Source organism: Parasteatoda tepidariorum, chromosome 10 (genome assembly GCF_043381705.1).
Source record: "Parasteatoda tepidariorum isolate YZ-2023 chromosome 10, CAS_Ptep_4.0, whole genome shotgun sequence".
NCBI classification, from domain to species: Eukaryota; Metazoa; Arthropoda; class Arachnida; order Araneae; family Theridiidae; genus Parasteatoda; species Parasteatoda tepidariorum.
Window position 1 is genome coordinate 83,343,629 of NC_092213.1, and position 18,719 is coordinate 83,362,347.

Sequence of the window (18,719 nt, forward strand, 5' to 3'; positions counted from 1 at the left end):
AAGACGCCATTTCAGCTTCATTTGTTAAAAACAATGCTAGTTAGTTAACTAAACTAATTTTTTTTCTTTGAAATGTTAATTACGGTGTCCACTTACATATTCGGTTAATAATTTTTATTTGTTTAAACAAAATTACTTTATTACAATATAATATTCTAATACCAAAAAAAGTACTTACGCAGCGTCAAAATATCTTTTGTGATGTAACTCTTTCAAAAGTACATAAAAATGGCTGACAGCAGGGGTGTACATGTAGATTTATTAAATACATCTTGTGCGCCACCTAGGAACCAAATCTAGAACCCGACGCTCGAAATTTTTGCTCTGTTACAATCGTACCCTGTTGCAATTGACCCCACTCTCCCCTACAGTTTCTAAATATCACTCGGGTATTGCAATCTTTGTCTGACATCATTAAGCTTGTATCGGTGGTCAATATTTGCAAAACGCTACCTATAATTAATTTTTTAAAATTATTTTATTTTTATTAATTTATTATTGAAACACTGAAAGGTAATTTCTTTAGTTTTTCTTCTCTGATGTGAAGTACGAAAATAAATATATAGTTCTTTTTCCCTGTGTTTTTACGTTAATTTTTAAGTAAATAAAAGAGAAGGCAAGTTATTTTATCCTTACCCTTCATTGGTGACCCAGACGTGATTTTCAATCTTTTGTTACAGAGGATATATGAATTCTTTTAGTTTTAATTATGCTTATAATAAGCATATTTGTAGCACAGTCAAGTTTATAATTATGTTCATAATGAGCATAATTTGGAATCTTATATCATAAACAATGTCTACAGCCAATTGCGAAACAGAGCAACTACAACTCCTAATTCGTTTCGTCTTCTTTTGGCGTCGCTAGATAAATATCCCGCAATATAAGTAAACAAGGAGAGAAGCTACAAACGTGAAAATGAACGACTATCCCATTTGATTTTAAAGTTAGACTTTAGGGAGGACTAAAAATCTTTTCCCCATCCGCACACTTTCCCAAATGTCGTCATCAATCACTTCTTCGGTATCATTTGCTCCTTTTCCCTTATTCTTTTTCCCCAAAGACTGCGACACACAAGACAAAAGGGATTTTCTTCTCCCTTTTTTTTTTCCTTATTTTTTCCCCTATCTTTCTTGTGAGAGATAGCAAAAGGTGCCTAGAAACATTTGAGGTCGTTCTACGAAACAGCAGCCATTGGTAAAAAAAAAAAAAAAATTTAAAAAAAATGGAGAAAACAATTGAGATGGCTTTTGTTTTTAGTCCAATGGGGGAATATTAGGTAGAAAATCTCCCAGGGGGTTTGCTGGTGATCCCGTTTGAAGAAAACTCACACAATTCGAAGAACGATCCGAAAATACGTAAGATTACTTCGAACATTTATTTAATCTCCCTCAGATTTTGTTCGAAAGATATAGAAAAATTTTACAAACTGTTTTTGTGATACAGATTTTGATATTTAAGTGAAATACGTAGTTTAAAATCATACTCAAACTGTCGTCTGATTAAGAGACCTTTTTCACTCGCCATCTTGGATTTTATGCTAAATACTTCATCGGCTTGATATATTTTTTTGCTTGATAAGATTTTGATAATAGAGCGTCCCTTGACAGCACATTACTGCAAGAGTTCATGAAAACACCGGATGGCGTAAGCATAAATAAAAAGCAGCAGAAAGTGAGCAGATGATATTTTCAGCAAAATAATCAAACGATATGTTTGGAATTTTTTGAAATTTTTGGAGTGAAAAAATTTCGTGAACCCGTTACGTGAAAGCATAAAATTTGGCCGGTGAGAACACTGATTTACCTGCTACGGGAGAAATTAGTGAAAAAGTATTGAATGCATCATTGACTGGAGGATTTGTTGTTGAGTGAAATTTATAGTGATCTAATCTTAGTGTGAAATTCATGGAAATATTATCTGACTGATGGAATGAATTAGAATTGATGTTTTGAAGTTTTCTTGACAATGCTAATTGTAGTGTAACTACCACTGTAATATAAAACTCCAATTCACTAGCATATAAGACATTCTAACTTGATTCATTCTTGCGGTATCTTTTGATAAATGAAGATTGATATAATTGATTACATTTTCAACACACTAATAAATATGTCCTATATAGACACTGAGTGGCCGAATTATTATGACCACCCCTTCAGTACGCTGTTGGGTCACCTTTTGCGCGTATTACTGCCTTAATTCGTCTGGACATAGATTCTATGAGATGTTGGTAGGTGGTAGAAGGTATGCCAGACCATGCTCGCTGAACTGCACTTGCCATTTCCTTCAAATTTGATGGTACTGGATCCATCTGTCTGAGCGCCCGTTCAATTTCATCCCACAAATTCTCAATTGGATTGAGATCTGGGCACTGTGCTGGCCAACGAAGCAAGTTGAATTCTCCGTCATGCTCTTCGAACCATCTGAGGACAATGCCAACTTTATGACAAGGAGTGTTGTGGTGCTGGAAGTATCCATCCCCGCCAGAGTACACCATGGACATAAACGGATGTACTTGATCTGCGATGATACTTAAATACCCTTGGGCATTAAGGAGTTGTGGTACAGGAATTAAAGGACCCATACAATACCAAGAGAACATTCCCCATACCATAACGTTGCCACCACCAGCTTGAAGTGTTGTGGCAATGCATTTGGGGTCCATGCTTTCGTGCTGTTTTCTCCATATTCTCTTCCTGTCATCTGCGCGATGCATTTGAAATCGTGATTCATCGGACCACATGACCCTCTTCCAGTCATCTACTGTCCAATGTTTGTGCTCCTTTGCAAATTGGAGACGTCTGCGCTTATTTAAAGCAGACAGTAGAGGCTTACGAACAGGTCGTCTGCTTCCATACCCTATACGGCGCAATGTGCATCGAACAGTCCGTTCACAGACGTTCACAGTTGCTCTTTGATTAAGATCACTTGCAATTTGTCGCACTGTTGCTCTCCTGTTGCGCTGCACAACCCTGGCCAGCCTTCTCTCTGATCGAGCATTCAGTACCCTGTGACGACCACAAGTCTGACGTTGAGATCCGGTTTTTTGCTTGATTGTCCATTCTTTGTACACATTAACAACTGCTGCTCTAGAACACTTCACAAGTGCAGCCGTTTTGCTGATACTCGTTCCGACACATTTCGCACCCACAATCATTCCACGTTGAAATTCAGTTAAATCACTTTTCTTTCACATATCTGAGCAAGCAACACAGTATAACTGCTGACTCACTTGTCGAGCATTCCCGTGTTATAGTTATCTTGCCCTCTAGCGGCAGCGCTGTGACGCAATAACTCATTTGCATAAAACTCTGAGGTGGTCATAATAATTTGGCCACTCAGTGTATATGTATAACATAAAAAACTTTAACAAATCTTTATGTGTAGTTTCTTTATCTAAATTCTCTCTTTTTTAATTTATTATTCAAAATTAAAAACAAAGCACGTTCTCACATTCATTATTCACATCCGACATTTTGATTCTAAATTTAAGTTGAAATATGCTAAAATTAACATTTTGAGTTTTTCCATTAACTAGTCGTGAGAATAAGAAAAGTGCCCCGAAAAATTTTTAGAATGAGTTATGAGAAATATTAATTCCCTTTTAGCATGCAACTTAAGAGATCGTCGGTTTGAGTTTTGTAAGATTTTCCCTAGTTTTTTAGAGTGAAGCATTTCGTTTATGAATGATTTGGTTACTTGCTCTTAATAATACAATTACTAAATATAAACTTTAGCTTTCTCATTACCAGCTTCATATCTCTGCTAGGTCACATTTCTATGCCAAGTCGGTGGGATTTAAAATTGCGGGATCCAGAATTAAAATGCGGATATTAAGAATTTAACCCTCCATCCGTACAAAAAAAAATGCACGAAAATGAGACTGGTTTAAAAGAAAACAAACAGGTTGTTGAAAGCCTCTTCTAGAGCCAAAAGAAAAGCTTATCGAGTCACAAAAAGGAAGTCTAAGTTTATATTTCAATCTAAGCTTAGAACTAAAATGCCAAACGTAAATAATGAATGTGCGAACTTCTTTCGTTTCGAAGAACAAATTACGAAAGTGAATTTAGATAAAGAAAGTTACTGTATGGCGAAAGGGTACTAAAGCCTATAGGAAAAGTTCGCCACGTGGCAAAATTGTTTCATAGCTAAATGGTAAAAAGGTATAGGAAAATTATAGCATATGTAAAACTCTATGGGGGCACCCTATGTTTTTCAACGGCTGACAAATTACCCAAATGAAAAAAAGTATGAAAGAGGCTAGTGAAAAAAAAATTTAAATATATTCTTCATGGTATTTTTTTTTCCATTCGATATTCTTACTTTTCTTAAAATACTGAAAATGAAATAAAATTGAAAAACAAATTAACTTGTAAGTGTCTCTAATTACAGTGAATTGCAAATGATAGAATAATTCAGATTAAAATTGTTAATAATTAGAATCTTAATTCGATCAGAATAATTAGAATTTTTGCTAATTAGAATTTAGAATTTTTGCTAATAAAGAAAGAAAGTGTACTTTTTTCACTTTTTATAAAACTCCGAAACATTGTCTTGTAAATTGAAAACTTAATTTCGTTCTAATAAGTCGCAAAATGATATATTTTATTCATATTTCAAACATTCATTTGCTCAAAGTTCATGAAGAAATTGACTTCTCAGCTGAAAATTGCTATCATTAAGTTTGTCACAAATTATCACAAGATAATGCCATTAAATATTTAAAAATATATATACATATTGTTTCAAAATTAAACAGAGCGCTTCTAAATCTTGTGAAATTACTATCGCCAGATGCATTATTTGGAATTATCAAATTATCACCTCTAATATTTCTGAGAATACAACCTACGCCTTAATGCGCTCCATTAAAACTTCGGTGCGGCCTTCGAACTTCACGCTATCGTGTGTTTAGCGATAAATAAAACAGGGGGGAAAAGGTTAAAAAAACAGAAAAAGCCATCACCGAATTTAGTTAATCACAGAATGTGAAATGAGTCAAGATTCTTTCATATCCCCCCCTCTCCCCTTACAGAAATCTTTACATTATTCCACACATAGTAAGACGAGAGTGATGAATCTTTAATTTTTGAGCCTCATTCATTATGCTAATAAACTCTTGATCTATCGATGATTCTCCCTCTCACGATAAATCGATGATTCCTCATGCAGTAATTTCAGTAAATCGCTCACTCATCAGGTATGCAAGGATGAAAGTTAAAGTAGAAGTTCATTTCGGTTTGCAGACGATAATTGCGGCCGTCCTCATTACAAAAAGGTTTCGCATCCCAACAAAAAGAAGAAAATCAACACACCAAAATGTGTTTTCGATGCTTTCTTTTTTTTCTTCCATATCAAGTCTCTGATTACTGTAATTGCCTAATTACAGAAGTTTCTGATTACAGTTTTCTTCCCCACCTCGGCTACCGTTAATGTTCTTCGAAAAAGAACAATTTTAAAAGTATTGAATTGCATATTTTCTTAATTTATGTAAGAAAAATGCAATTAAAGATTCTAAATCGTTTTCAAAGACTTTTGTAAAAAAAAACTTGGTCGATTAAGTGCTACTTTAGAATGGTCTAAAAAGAATTTTGAAGGCGGCAACATATTCATTAATTTCAGTGTTAATGACGCTTTGTTTCAAAAATCTCATTAAACACAGACTACATTGTTAATATTGTGTGTTCATCGAAAAGAAATTTGGCAAAATAAATTACAGAAAACATTAACAATACCATTCCACTGTGTAAACTTTATGGGATTATTAAGAGATTTTTTACAAATTCTTATAAACAGTACTTAAACTATGACCGATCTGAATTGCTATCAACACTCGAAATATAATAAGATAATTGTGTAATTGTAATCTTAAAATATGATTTTCGGGATTCTTTTTTTTTTTTAAAGATGGAAGCATATTGCTCATTTTATTTAAATATTAATTTACGAGAAACAATATTTTTAAAATAAAAATTAATTACAAAATACTACTTTTAGATTAATTCAGTTAAATTAATCTGAATTAGTAAAACAATAGTGAGTGTAGAAATACGATACTTCTTTGTATTGTATTCTTGTATAGTACTTTGTATAGTACTTGATATAGTACTTCTTTGTTGTATTTGAAATATTTGGTTTAAAAAACAGCTGAATTTATGCTGTGTTGTTAATAAAACAAAATATATTATTAGACAGATAGGGTATATACTTACTGGGCATGAATAATCTCATGTTGCAGTCATATTGCACTAACGACGAGGATTTATTTATTTTCAGAATTAGTGATTTATTCTTGATTTATAGACCATTTTAAATGGAGTATTTTAGATCATTTTTAGAGCATTTAACGGATTATTTAAGGAATTAATTCCGCGGATTACTTTTAGAGTTGGGAGTTGAATTAGTAAAAAAGCTATTATAGAAAACACTAAGCTTCTCAAACAAACAAACAAACCTCTTCTCATCTTTTAAAGCTAACTAATTTTTAAAAAATAAAATTAAATGTTAACTGAAAAACATAATTTTTTTATTTGTTTTAAATAGTTCTATCATTCATAATTGGTAAATTTGTTTTTTACACATATCTGAAGGGATCATTTCTATTAACGTAACATTTTATTTATCGATCCAGTATTCATGACGTCATCACAACTCTAGCAGCAATTTTACCTCAAAATTGGCTCACTATGGTTCCTAAATGAACATGCACCTAGGGACCTGTATCAGGATGTCTAGATTTTTTAATATTGGTCTTATTTAGGGCCAATATCGGCCTATATATTGCCAATATAGGGCTTATATCGGATGAATAAAAAACACAAAATATCGTTTGAATCTGGCAGTTCTATACAGGGCCGATATTGGTTGTACAGTTCGTTTTGCTTGGTCAAAACTGCCTCTGGGGGTACTGGATTGGAGATTGATCGTTCTCTGAGTCAGGTCAAAATTACGATCCGTGGTTGAATGAATGGATGTATGAATGGGTCCGCCCTGTACAAGGGAGTGACGTATGGTGTTTCAGAAATCAAATTCTTGGCCACAGATGGCGCCACTGGAAAACAAGAACTATCGCAAGCCTCTACGTAAACAGGCATACGAAAGTAAGCAGCAAGCATTAATTGTACAGTGGCTGTAAAATATTGGGTGAATTGGACAATTCTATATGGGGCCAATATCGGTAAATAACGGTCCGTTGAACCGTTATTGATCCAAGGTTCGTCAATATTGGTTCAATGAGGGCCCAAGTTATTTTGCTGCTAGGGAAGTACCCGGGGTACATTTTCGTACCTATGGCTAGGAGTACATTTTCGTACCAAGAAAATGACACCGACTAGAATTACAATTGTTTGCGAAAAATCATGTACATTTTATAATATTTTGAAGTCAATGGATGGCAACCTGTAAGAACAACAATCCTTAATTAACAACCACTTTACCGTGGGACAGAGAGTGGTCGATCCCGAAAGGTTTCACTGTAGTACTAAACAACGCGTGAATGTACTTTATTTGCGTCGCACTAGAGCTGCACAATGTGCTATCGGCGACAGTCTGGGAAACATCCCAGAGGATGATCCGAGGTCATGCCATCGCAATTTTGACCCTCTGCAGAGGGGATGGCTCCCCTGCTTTGGTACCCCGACGACCCGCGCGTGAAGTCAAGTACTTTACGGTAGAACAGTTTAACGAGGACCTATATCGCGCACCCACGGTCCCTACGCAGGCTGATCAAAATGGTCACCCACCCGCTTACTGACAGCAACCAGTGATGCTTGACTTCGGTGTTTTGCTGGGAACCGTGTCCTTACGATCCATCCACAGCGGGACATGCGTGAATGCAGAATCATGTAAGGCAACGTTTGCCACACTGAAGCAAACCTATAATAATGTACAGTTGAATTTAAGAGCAATCACTCTTAAAAATGACCACACATAGAAAAAACTTATAGCATATATTAACTATAACTCTTAAATATTACTATAAAACCCTTATATGTAACTTCTAATACTAAAAATGATCTTAAATGTAATTTCATGTAAAATTCAATTGCACGAAGGAAGAAAAAAGAAACGCTGTTATATTAACATAAAATATCCGATGAATCAAGCTCTTAAATAATACAAGATATAACTTTCTTTAGTAAAGATCTTCTCTTTAATCCATTTTCAAAGGTTCGTAAACGCACAACTTCAATGAATTTTTTTTTATTAACACTGCGAAGCATATTTTTCACTAATTTAATTTTTCTACTGTTGTCAAGTGTTCTTAAGACATCTATAAAATATAAGTAATTCAATTGGAGTAAACACTTTCTGCTGAGAATTTTTTTAATTACGCTAGTTTTCTTAACTTGAGACGATTATTGACAAATTCGACTTTATGAAAATGTATAATTTATCTATTTGAGATTATTCATATGTTTGTATGATGGATTAAAGTTGTAAATTCTGTTCTATCAATAAAATGAAATAAAAAATTAATCTTAAACTAAATGGTTTGTCCATTGATTTGAACAATGGTGCATATATACCCACCATTTTATTTTTTTAAATAAAATGTTATTTAGATAACTTTCCCTGTGTCTTAATGAATGCAAATTTCAATAAAAATTATTCAACATTTTATAAAATTTCTATACTTAGCCTTAAATAGGTTAATGAACAATCTATAGTATGTTTATATACATATTTATTTTTAAACAAATTAATTAAAAAAATTAATTTAAAATGAACATGAATTTTTGTTTTGAGTATTTTGATTCTTAAAGAAAATACTTTCTGGAACATTTACTGAATAAAATTAACACTGGGCTCAACTATCAATTCGTTTTGTTCAGTCGAAATTACCTTTCATTCATAATGAATTGCTTATTTACACGTAAAATGTAACTAAGCAATAAAACATGTGCATGTTACATGTATGCTTATATACAAATTTATTTTAAAAAAATACTAATAGAAAAAAATTAAATAAACAAGAATTTATGGTTTGAGTATTTTGATTCTTAAAGAAAATACTTTTTGGAACCTTTACTGAATAAAATTAACACTGTGCTCACCTATCAATTCGTTTTGTTTGGTGGAAATTACTTTTCATTCGTAATGAATTGTTTAATTACATGCAACATGTAACTAAGCAACGTAACATGTAAGTAAGCAATGTGACATGTAACTAAACAATGCGACATGTAACTAAGCAATGTGACATGTAACTAAGCAATAAAAACATGTACATGTTACATGTATGCTTATATACAAATTTATTTTTAAAAAAATTAATTAAAAAAATTAATTAAAAAATTAAATGAACATGAATTTATGTTTTAAGTATTTTAATTCTTAAAGAAAATACTTTCCGAAACCTTTACTGAATAAAATTAACACTGTGCTCACCTATCAATTCGTTTTGTTCGGTGGAAATTACTTTTCATTCGTAATGAATTGCTTATTTACATGTAAATGCCTGGAATTCAACCGGAACAATTGTATAAAGAGCGGCCATATTCTCTAGAAAACAGAATCACCGCCCTGCCTGCAGCCCTCTCAACAGAAACACGACATCCGATTGGTTGCGAGAACTTTCTAAACCCGGGTTGTTGCCCCGGGACGATTTCGGTACTCCCTTTTAATTAACCACATTAGCGAAATCGCGCGTTCCAACGGTGTTCTTTTTGAAAAGGGATGTTCTCTCATAGAAACCGAATTACCATCCGGGACATGGAGTGTGAGATGCCTCGTTCCATTAGAACAGTATAATAATGCGCCTGCATCTATTAGAACATTTTTAAGGTTTGGTAATTGCAGAGTCTTCGTTCATTAGATTCCGTTCTATGAATGGAATTTGTTGATGAATAATTGATGCTATCAATTCCCCCCTTTGAGGCACCGGTCCTTCTATTTTAACACCCTCCCAGATTTTTGATTAATGACATATATTGGGCCAATCTTCCAAAATGGTATTCATCTTTTAGGATATCTAGGAGGTGTTACATCTTCATTTATTTCTCTAATCATTAATGCGAGGTAATATGAAAGAGAAGGAAAGAAAAAAAACATTGATATCTTTGCCCTTAATCATGTTACTTCTGCGGAAAGGAATTTTATACGAATTATAAATTCTTCGACATCCTACTTTGTAATTATGTATTCAGTAATCCGTCTTTTCCCTTTAATTACTTTGCATTCGCGTTAATTTCGAATAATTCTCTGACACCGTCCCTTTGAGGGAATTAAAATGAGATGTGTACGTGCAATGTCAACGTGAGCTCATCCTCTTTCAGAGTATAAATTAAAATTTCGAAAAATAAGCCATTTTTACCTTAATTAAGGTCAAGATAAAGCTCAAGTAAACACAGATAGATCTTAGGATAAGAAATCTAAATTAAAACTTAGATCAATATTTGGATATTGGTGTTACATTTTCATCTATGAACTTCACCTTGCCATTAATCAAAGTTTCCTTTTATAAAAGAGTAACTTTTATCGTAAAAGATATAGATAGGTTAGTTAACGCCTAAAATGGGAAAGTTCAGTATACAACGTTTTCATGAAATATCGTTAAAGATCGAATATCGTAATCGCATATCGTTATAGAGCCTAGCCTCTTACAAAGACATGTTAACTCGATTCTATCTTGTAGTAACTTCTAATAAATGATGGTTGGCATTGTCGATCCCCACATTTGTGACCTGCGGACATGATCTGATCACGCCTACCTCCACAGATAGTCTAACTGCGATTTGACGCTTACTTCGATGTATGATTCACAATGAATTATTGACTAGCTTCTCAGTAACTGCGCATCGTCTTCCTCATACTGTTGCTTCTCAGATTCATTTACACACTCGAAAGATTATAGCAACACAATAAACAACACACGCAACCGTGAACTTAATACAACACTCACGACAGACGTAATCAGGTGAACTTAACACAGCTTTCCCGGACTTTCGCAAATATGCCAACTAGTGATATCCATTCATCGAATTCTATGGCTGATAAAATTCTGGTGGGGGAATATTGTGGCGTAACTACCACTAGAATTATTAAACATCAATTCACTAGTACATAAGACATGCTAATTCAATTCAATCTTGCGGCACCTTCAGATAGATGAAAGTTTGCATTGTCGCTAACACTTTCCCCACAACGTCAAGAAAAGAAAAATATAGATAAAGACCTTACAGTATCAAAAATTGAAAACATTGATTTGAATTAATGTTGCTAGTTTGAACCATAACATCAAGCTAAGTGGCAGGCCTGTAGCCAGCGGACCGTCGGGACAAATCNCCCCCCCCCCCCGGGATTCAAACATTTTAGTCTTTCTTTGAGCCTCTCAGAAAAAAGAAAAACAAAAACTGTCGAATCAAACCTTTTCCCAGTACACCACCTTCGCTAGAGCATCATCTTCACTTGACCTTGTGGCTCATCTTTCCTTCGGTTAGACTACTCCCCCGAAATCAATTAATTTTCAGCATATTAATTTATCCAATTTCCGAATCTACGCAGATTTCATTGACATCAAAAATCTCATGGGAGAAATGGAAGTATGGGCATCAAAGTGGAACCTGCGTGAACCCCTTAGTAGACCAGATACGGCACTTTCAGCAATGGAAGAATGTGACAATATCTTTTTCCCAAACATTTATTGCTTGTTATCAATATTGGCTACGTTGCCAATCACCACAGCAACTGCAGAAAGAACTTTTTCTACTCTTAAACGCGTAAAAACAGCAACAAGCAATGCTACTAAAGAAGAAAGGCTAACAGGGCCAACTTTATTAAGCATATTTCGGGATATTCCGGTTTGTCCTAAAAAAGTTATCGAAAAATTTTCTTCAAATCTCCGTCGTATGTATTTGTAAACTTTGTTTAAATTTTTTTTTCCAATGGCAGGCACTGAATTTTTTAATCTTTTGCCTATACTATGCCAGAATTGTTGCTCATTTGGCGTTACCCAGTGGGCACCTGTGAACCAAAGTCACGGAGGCGAGCAACATTGCCCACGCCACACTGCCACAAACCCGGTTTATAGGGTGGGCCACATTCACACATCATGCACACACACAACAGAGGACAGCACAAAGAGAGAGAGAAACATCCATACCCAGCCCAGAGCGGGATTCGAACCCGCAGTCTATGGCTTCGCAGTCAGGCACGATAACCGCTCGGCCACCAGGCCGGCTTTGTTTACAAATTGATTATAATTATTATGTAATATTAATTGAAAAATAATTATTATGTAATATTTTTTTAAATTTCTAGTTTAACTTTTGCAAGCAACAGAATAAACAATCTTTGTTACAATGTTTTTCCCCTACTTTGCATGTCTGAAACTGTCCTTGCTTCTTACCATATCCCCCCNCCCCCCCCCCCCGAAAAAATATCATGGCTACTGCCTTGCTAAATGGTACCATTTTTTTGTTCAAATTCAGTCATGGAAAAACTAAAAATAAAGCTCTGTAAAAATCGAAGCGAAAAGACGAATAACTTGCAATATTTGCAGTAAAACTATGAACTACTTACATCAATAGCAAATCAAATTTTTGATTGCATTTCCCATCTGCAGTAATCGCGTTATTTTAACGTTTAGTTGAGAATAATATTCTGACGGAGAGTTATTTTGTACCTGTTATTTAAATGTTCATATTGTAGAAATAACAAGTTATTTAAAGGTCTGTTCTTAGGCGAAAGTGCGATGCAATTGTTTAGTCAAAAACTTTTTTTTCTCTTAAACTTTTTGCTACGTTTTAAATCGTCTTTTGTCGATAAAGTTCTACAACAACTTACAGAGCTGACTTATTTTTCTAGAAAAGAAGAAACAAAATAAATTACGAAGTCCTGTAACACAAAACCAGGTTAAAATCCCAGAAAGAATGTAACCTTACGGCAACTTTGCGTCGGAATTTTTATTTTATTGTTACGAAAATGTTTGTACTAAAAAGCTTTCTTTCAATAATAATAAATATTGCAGTTTCAAACCTTTCATCCTAAATAGATTAAAAATTATTTTTTAAAAAGCATTGTCACTAGAGCCCCTGAATTAGACAGGCCGACTTATCATTTATTTTTGGAGCAAAGAGCTAACATAAGCACAATGCTAACATAACGTTAACTTGGCAACTTGCTTGCTCCAATATTGCTTGATAGGTCAGCTCTGATAGTATAGGAGCCTTAATTGGGTATAATATGAAGAAAAAAAAACAACTACTTCCACTTACTAGGAATAACATTTACCTTTTAGTTTAATTAATGAACTGAGTTTTAAATATGTTTACTAAATTCATAAACGTATGTAAAGCAACAAAATAAATTATTTTCAAGGGAACTAGACTAATACAATTCCAACCTGGCGAGTAACGACTTATAACAAGACACTTCGTTTGTTGCTTACTTGTTGCAAGAAATGAGGTTCGCAGAAAATGCTGTTTGCTAGTTAAATTTAGTAGGAATAACACGACCTGTGACGTAGGTTGTAGTATACCCAATTGTCACTTAGGTCGATAATGACGTATTAGCTGACGTCACTTCAGAGATAGGATCAAATTTTATTGTCCATGACAATGTCAAGACAAGGTGAGTTTTAACTGAGAATACAAAACTTGGCGAAATGAAACCTCATAATTACCTAGATTTGAGATTGTTTTCATCTTGAGATTAGCTTTATTAAGAGATTTTTTTCCCTCTTGAAAACCCTAAAGGTCTGGTTTCTTAGGACAAGCGCCTTATCTGGGCGTCAGCGGGACGTCAACGTGCCGCTGACGCCAACAAAACACTGGTTTGTTAGCTCAAGGCCTGGTTTCTTAGAACTAGCGCCTTATCTGGGCGTCAGCGGAAAGTTGACGTAGAGCTGACGCCAAAAAAATACTTTTTTGTTAGCTCAGCGTGAGCAGTCGGTCCAACGCAGACATTATCTCTCATTGCGCATGCGTTAATAACGTAAACAAATATTTATTTTGAATTTGTATTGATTTTGTTATTGTCGACCAGTGTTTTAGAGAACAAATAATGACTTTGTCCAAGAAAAAACACATTATAGCTGAGCTAAATGAAGAGTGCTATGTTTAATGAAGAAGCTATGTTTAATGTCAAAATCAAAATCTTGGCTGATTTCAATGTGCTGTTGGATGTTGTCCGCCATTGCTTCTGTGGTTAACGTCACGTTGTAATCCAACTGCAGTTGAGTTGGACGGCAATTGTAGTTCAAGATGAGCGTTCGATGACGTATACTATCAAACTCACAAATGGACCAATCAGAGGTTAGCGCTGATTTCCAGCTGACGGCGTCCTGTCCTAAGAAACCAGGCCTTAAGCCAACCTCGATTTAAGGTTTTTATATAGAAGGTTGTTTCTCAACGTTTTGGTTTAGGTCAATGTGCGTAGAATAGAGATCTCGGTCACAGATCTCGTTTCAAGATTAGAAGATTTACACTTAAACCACAAAACAAACTTTTTTAGGTTTACATTAAAAAGGTTTTGCTGGGTGAAAATAAACCTTATTTTGCTATTTGGGAGTGATTAAATCGTATCACCGATAACTTGTTTGTTTTTTTAACTTCTTGCCTTCTTTTAACTATTTTATTTTGATGTTTGAGCAGCTCCAAAGAGCAAACGTCATGAAAAGATATAAACATATTAACGTTTTTTTTCCATGTTCTACACGTATTATGAAGAAAGACGTGTTTTCTCTGTTTCATGTTATAAACAGTAGCTAGCAACTGGAAACCAATTACGATCTCATGGAATTTAAATGAATTATATCAAGTAAAGGTTGTTGATGTTATATCGGATTTTAATGTTGATTTGAGATGATACGCATATCTTTTACAACTGTTCTTTTTTCATTTTGTTTTATTTTAAAGCTGTTGTTAAACATCCCATTCCAAACTTACGACTACCTTTTAATTTGGAGCCCAAGCCAGGAGACAAGGGAATTCTTGAATCAACCATTGGCTGGACTCTTAAAATCGGATGGGGTACCAAATTGGGCGAAAACACCAAAGAGAGTTTGAAAACAGGTATATTGGCCTTCTAGTGGCGTGAACCGGAATCGAATCCGGGTCGATACGAGTTTCGCATCCTGTTTGCACCTACCACAGCTTGCACCTTCCGCACCTACCTATTCTTGCACCTGACGCGAAAAATTCTCAGTGGTAGACTGATCATGGGTTAGAGTCCCCTTGACGTCAGATTGACCGTGGGAGGTTCTCATGGTCTTTCTTTCCATGTAACACAAATGCTGGTTAGTTCCATCAAAATATCCTCCACGACGGCAAGTTTCTCCCAATGCTTGATCCAGGGGTTCCCTTGTCTTCTGGATTGGATTCAAAAATTACAAGGCTACGTAGTTGAACATTAGTAGTCGTAAACCCGAAAATTGGGTTATATATATAACCAGCGATGAACAGTTGACCCAATTTTGGTATACGACTACTAATGTCAACTCCGTACCCTTATAATTTTGAAACCAATCCAGAAGACAAGGGAACTCCTGGATCAAGTATTGGGAGAAATTAGTCTTGGTGAAGGACTTTTTGATGGAACTAAAGCGCATTTGCGTAACATGGAGAGGAAAACCAAGAAATATTTTCATGCTTAGCCTGACGGCAAGGAGACTCCAACCCATGATCCGTCTACTGCTGAGGAGATTTTGTACAGCACTGTGGTTAGTACGAGCAGAATGAGGATTTCGTAACGATCAGCCATCGTTGAGATTCGAATCCAGTTCATCTTATTGGAAGGCAGACTCTTAATCCCCTCAGCCACCACGGCTCAAATAAGGACTATTAGATTACGTTTCGCTTACCTTTAGCTGTCACCTTCGGCGCTAAATACGAAAACGGTGAAAAATACCTGTGCAAATTTGAAGAAGGGCCATAATTTCCACGACATGAAGAGGAAATCCATGAAATATTCTCACGCTTACCTCCATGGCAACGGGACTCTAACTCATGATCTGTCTTCCATTGTGGATATTTTGCCTCAGTACCATGGTCATTGCGAGCCGGGGTGAGAATTCTCAAGGTATCAAACCTGGGTTACCTCAATGGGAGACGAGTGCTTTATGTCTATAGTTCGTTAACCAGGAGTTGACACTTGGTTCCAGTTCCCCAGACGAAGAGTTCATTTCAGCGGGGGAGTAAAAGAAGAAACGTCTCCGCGCTTAAAATTGAGACAACCCTTAATGTGCGCCAAACACAAACAGTGAATTCTTTTTCAGTCACTTACTTCACTTTATCATCTGCTATTGTACCTTTCGTTACTCTAGCTCAGTGTTTCCCAAAGTTTGGTACGCGTACNGACTATTAGATTACGTTTCGCTTACCTTTAGCTGTCACCTTCGGCGCTAAATACGAAAACGGTGAAAAATGCCTGTGCAAATTTGAAGAAAGGCCGGAATTTCAACGACATGAAGAGGAAATCCATGAAATATTCTCACGCTTACCTCCACGGCAACGGGACTCTAACTCATGATCTGTCTTCTATTGTGGATATTTTGCCTCAGTACCATGGTCATTGCGAGCCGGGGAGAGAATTCTCAAGGTATCAATCCTGGGTTACTTCAATGGGAGACGAGTGCTTTATGTCTATAGTTCGTTAACCAGGAGTTGACACTTGCTTCCAGTTCCCCAGACGAAGAGTTCATTTCAGCGCGGGAGTAAAAGAAGAAACGTCTCCGCGCTTGAAATTGAGACAACCCTTAATGTGCACCAAACTCAAACAGTGAATTCTTTTTCAGTCACTTACTTCACTTTATCATCTGCTATTGTACCTTTCGTTACTCTAGCTCAGTGTTTCCCAAAGTGTGGTACGCGTACCCCCAGGGGTACGGGAACAGTTTAGCGGAGGTACGCGCTCTTATGCGAATTTTCAAAATTTTCAAAAATTTTCAAAAATTTTATTTAAAAACAAAGCTCTACATGAAAATTCAAAATTAAGTATTTTTCTATTGGCTATTTTTTGCTGAGTTAACAGTTAATAATTAGTATTGTCAAAAGGCAGTTGTAATTCTTAACTTTTGTGCAAATTTGTTTATAGTAAAAAGTACATAAATTTTTTTTATTACGGTACACAGCGTTACGAAAAATTTAGAAAAGGTACACAAAAGTCATAAGTTTGGGAAACACTGCTCTAGCTAATTAAATATATTTTAAATTCAAGAACTGCTGTTTTCCCAGCAAAATGTCTCAAAAAGGGCAAACCATTCACTCAAAAGAGAAAAATGGCGCAAAATATCATCAAATTTATGAAATATTTAATATTAAAAAAAATGCAGACAAAGATTGCGAAATAAATATTTTTGTCATACGATCGCCAAATAGCAACCTTGCTCAGGATTGTTCATATCCTTCTCCCAAAAATAGCGAAATAGTATCGTCAGATACCAGGTGATGAAGACGGAGCCAAGTGCCAACTCCTGGTGAACGAGCCTTTCCAGCTCTCTACTTTTCATGGATTTTCGATCTGGTATTTAATAAAAGTTAATTGGAATAGATACAGTTTTGTATAGTAACAGCTGCATCTTGGCACTTGAAAACAACTGTTACAACCCAAATCTAAAGAAAAGTAACAGAAAAAATCTTATTAAACCGAAATAAACCCAACTAGAATCAGCAAGCACTCCAAAAAACGAAGCTCACTAAGAGTTCAACCACTAAAGATCATTGACGCTACTTTCAAATAACTTAATTTCTTGCTGTAAGATATATGCCGTCAGCTAATTAAAAAATTTGGCTCTTTTTTAAATACCGCCGACACTTTGCTAATTGTTATAAGTCTTCAGTATTTCCTGTTTAGCATAAATCAGCCAATATGCTTTTAAACGAATTAGGAACTGCGAAAAGAGATACTGAAAAAGACTGGATTTCTTAGGTTTATTGCAACGAAGCTAAGGCTATTTAATAATCTTTCATTTCTATGGGCTTATTACAAACTTCCTGAAATACATCAGACTAATTCAAAAATGATTCATATATTTTCCAAATGCCCTAAATGCATGTAGAATCGCTGAAATAGTCTTAAAAAATGTCAAACTGATTACAAAATGCTGGAATTTTTGCCATTAACTTGACAAACTGTAAAAACGCGAAAGCTCTTTATAATTAGATGGATTATTCAAATAGCGTAAAGCATAGTCATAATCATGACGATCGTGAATGCTATCATGTATTTGTTATGATCATACAATTTAGAACAATTTGTTTCTAATGAAATGCTGTAATTTCTATTTGAATAATTTTGCGACTTATCTTTAAATGAACTTTTTTAAATTTTAAAGATATTCATTCTTGCAATGCACCAGTCTAATTGGAAAATTAAGTATTTCCTTACTAGTTTAAACTAGTCTTTATGTTTTTAAACTAATCAGAAACCGTGAGAAGAATTAGTGACAAATACTGAATTTTCTTAGGCTTATTGAAATATGCCTTTTTATCAGGAGCTTTAACAACTTTCCATTGCGCTAGGCTTATTGCAAACTCTCTGAAGTAAATCAGGCTGATCGAGCAATGAATCATGTATTTTTTTAATTACTCAAAATGTATACAGGCTCACAGCAATAAGCCTAAGAAGTGTCAAACTGGTTAGAAAATGCTGGAACTTTTCCTGGAATATTCAAATAGCCTACTGCACATATAAATCACGAATCAATTTCCAATTTAGAACAATTACTTATTTTTATATGTATTTTTCATTTAAGTTTTTTCTTAACTGAAATAAAT